Below are 3,943 nucleotides of genomic sequence, written 5' to 3' on the forward strand. Positions count from 1 at the left end.
CCGAAGGTGGTTGCTGATTTCCTTGGGCTCTCCATGAGAAATTGAGGTGGTTCCTCCAACCTGCATTATAAGTGTTACTATATGGGTTATTTTGGGATCGAGAGTTATTGTTACCCATATATTGGACTTATTCCTCCTTGATGCTAAGGTTAAAGGGTTGATACTCTGTGCATGCTCCTCCTCCATTCGTCTCGCACCTCATCACTGGATATACCTGAGTAGAACCAAGTAAACCATCAATCTTTTTATTTAGAAGTTCTACATGGTTTGACAGCATAGTAATCAAATCGACGTTATAAACGCCTGCTCTTTTAGTTGGCTTAGTCCTCATGACTTGCCACTGATAGTTATTCTGTGACATCTCCTCTATGAACTCATAAGCATATTCAGGTGTTTTATTATTTATGGTTTCGCCAGCAGCTGCGTCAACCATTTGCAGAGTCGAAGGATTCAGGCCATTATGGAATGTTTGAACCTGATGTTAAAGCGGTAACCCATGGTGAGGGCACCTTCTCAAAAGGTCCTTGTATCTCTCTCATGTATTGTAGAGTGTTTCTAAATCCATCTGCACAAAAAAAGAGATATTGTTACGTAATTTAGCTGTTTTAGCCGGCGAAAAATATTTTAGTAAAAATTTTTCGGTCATTTGTTCCCAGGTAGTAATTGACGCTTGTGGTAACAAGTTCAACCACTATTTAGCCTTATTCCTTAATGAAAAGGGAAACAACCGAAGACGTATGGCATCATCAGAAACGCCATTGATTTTAAATGTATCGCATAGTTCCAAAAAGTTTGCTAATTGAGCGTTGGGATCTTTATCCTGCAAACCATCAAACTGAACAAACTGTTGTATCATTTGAATTGTGTTAGGTTTCAGTTCAAAAGAATTTGCAGCTACAGCAGGTCTAACTATGCTCGATTCAGTTCCTGTTAAAGAAGGTTTAGCATAATCATACATAGTGCGTGGGAGCAGGATTTTGATTAGCCGCAATTGCAGGAGGTAGCTGATTGCCTTGGTTTTTAGCCATCTCTTCGATTGGGGGTTGAGTATCGTCCTCTTGCTCATTCTCTGTGTATCTTAAGCTTCGCCTTATTTCTCTTTGGTTTCTGCGAACTGTGCGATCGATTTCTTCGTAAAAAAGTAGTGGCCCTGACGGGTTTATTCTAGTCATAAACTATAAAAACCTACCAGAAGAAAGAAAAAGAAAATTAGTAAATTAGAATAAAATCAAAAATAAAATTAGATTGCAAGAAAAATAAATGGCTAAAGTAATAAAAATTGAGTGTTCCTAATATTTTAATTCCCTGGAAACGACATCAAAAACTTGATCGCGTGATTTCGTGATAGGTTTTAAATATTTATAATTAATCGTTCTTGAAACTAACTATTATCGCGATGTAGGCAAGTGTACTTATCGAACAGTAGTATAGTTTTAGCAAGATCGGATTGTGTCGAACCCAAAAGAACTAAAAGTACTAGTAATAACTGTCTTTTTATTATCTAGCCTAAGAATAATGGGGGTTTTGTTTTAACTAACTAATTATCTAAACTAAGAACTCATAGAGAATAGAATTGGGGAATTGCTTTTGGGAAAATCGATTGAATTAAGACAATACCTAAAGAAAAATCCACCTAGACTGTACTTGTTATTCTCGCTACGAATCGGATGGTTTATTCATTTAACTTGTTCCGTAGAGATCCCTAAGTTATGTTATTATCCCTATTCAAGACTAATAACGTCTAATCCCTAGATTGAATAATTGAAACCTTTCTCTAATTAACACCCTAGGGTTGCATTAACTCGATCTATTGATCCCCTTATTAGGTTTCACCCTAATGCGGCAAAATCTTATCACCTTATGTCTAGGCGCGCAATCAAATCTACTTAATTATGAAAAATGTACTCTTAGACAGGGTCTATTCCTTCTCTGAAAAAAGGGCTTATCTTGAATCAATATCCTAGGATATCAAAACAAGAATTAAGAACACATAATTAAGAACAAGTTAAATATTTATCATACAATTCAGAAAATAATAACAAGATTCATCTTAGGTTTCATTCCCCTTAGGTATTTAGGGAATTTAGTTCATAGCTAAATAAGAAAACATCTCAGAATAATAAAGAATACAAAACATAAAGAAAACCCAAAACTCCTGAAGGGGAATTGAGGAGAAATCTTCAGTCTCGATGATGAATCCAGCTTCTGAGATGAATCAATCGGCTTCCTTGGAGTAATTCCTTACTCATTATTCTCTGTGTCTCTTACTTTCCTCCTCTAAGGTGTATTTATAGGCTTTGGAATGCCTAAGAGCCCTCAAAATTAGCCTTTTCCGAATTGGACTCAACTTAGGCTCGGCAGGACACGCACTGTGACACGCCTGTGCGCGACTTCAGTAGTGCTTGAGCTCGCTAAATTGACACTAGTGTGGTCTGCCTGTGTGAGGAGGTCTAGGCTGTGTTGATTTTGTACTTTGGCCCATTTTTTCCGTTTTTTGCCCATTTCTCGTTCCTTTTGCTCTTCTATGCTCTCCTAAGTATAAAACATGAAATTAAAGCATTAGGAGCATTGAATTCACCAGTTCTAATGGAAAATCATCCATAAAATGCATTAAGCATGGGGTAAAAATATGTATAAATTACGGTTTATCATCTTCTCAAAGTTCGGTTGTTACGCATCAATCTAAACAAAATGAGTATTCTTGCGTAGAAGCTTAGTCAAAGGAGCTGCAATCAACGAAAACCCCTTAACAAACCTCCTATAATAACTCGCAAGACCTAGAAATCTGTGAATCTTAGAATCATTCTTAGGTTGTTTCCAATCAAGTACAACCACAATATTTCTAGGATCAACTTGGATTCCCTCAACAGAAACCACGTGCCCCAGAAATGTTACTTTTCACAACCAAAACCCATACTAGCTCAACTTAGCGTAGAGCTGTTGCTCATGCAGTATCTGAAGCACTACCCTAAGATGCTCATCATGCTCATCTTCAGTCTTAGAGCACACCAGAATATCGTCGATAAAGACTACGATAAACTGATCTAAATATGGCTAGAAAACTGGTTCATCATATCCATGAATGCAGCTGAAGCATTTTTCAAAACAAAGGGTATTACTAGGAACTAGTAATGTCCATAATGAGTCCTAAAACTGTCTTAAAGATATCATCTTCCTTAACCCTAAGCTGATGATACCCAGAACGGAGATCTATCTTCGAGTATACTGAAGCCCCATGAAACTGATCAAACAGATCATTGATTCTCGGAAGTGGGTACTTATTCTTCACAGTTAACTTATTCAACTATCAGTAATCAATGTATATCCTCATGGTAGCATCATTTTTCCTTATGAAAAAACCAGTGCCCCCCATGGAGACATACTAAGGTGGATGAACTTACTATAAAGAAGCTTTGAAATTGAGCATTTAACTCCGTAAACTCTTTCGGTGCTATCTGATATGGAACCATGGACACTGGAGCTGTACCTAGTAGAAGCTCAATGCCAAACTTAACTTTCCAATTTGGAGGTAAACTCGATAACTCATCAGGAAATACATCTAAAAATTCCCTCATTGTTCTAATGTTCGTGATAGAAGAGTCCTCAAAAATTAAAACACTTACGAAGGCTAGATATGCTTCACACCCTTTCCAAACCATTTTTTCAGCCACTATAGCGGAGATTACGTTATACAAGTAATCCCGACACGCGGTGATCACAACAACTTCTACATCATCCTCGGTTCTCAGAACTACCCTTTTAATTATTCAATCTAAACAAACTCAGAGCTCTACCAGCCAGTCCATTCCCAGAATAAAATCAAATTCCCCAAATGGTATCTCTATCAGATTTGTCAAAAACACAACCTCTTACACTTCCAGCGAAACATTCCTATACAGTCTGTTACTGACTAACCCAGCGGACTCAATACATAAATCTCACC

At 37.3% G+C, this 3,943-nt stretch overlaps 1 non-coding gene across 1 annotated transcript; it reads left to right on the forward strand.

Moving 5' to 3' along the window:
* The first annotated feature begins 491 nt into the window (after positions 1-491).
* Positions 492-598, forward strand: LOC128293612 (small nucleolar RNA R71). Its single transcript, XR_008283792.1, has one exon. It is a non-coding gene; the product is annotated as a small nucleolar RNA R71 (small nucleolar RNA).
* Positions 599-3,943: the final 3,345 nt, after the last annotated feature.

This window comes from Gossypium arboreum, chromosome 5 (genome assembly GCF_025698485.1).
Source record: "Gossypium arboreum isolate Shixiya-1 chromosome 5, ASM2569848v2, whole genome shotgun sequence".
In the NCBI taxonomy this organism is placed as follows: domain Eukaryota; kingdom Viridiplantae; phylum Streptophyta; class Magnoliopsida; order Malvales; family Malvaceae; genus Gossypium; species Gossypium arboreum.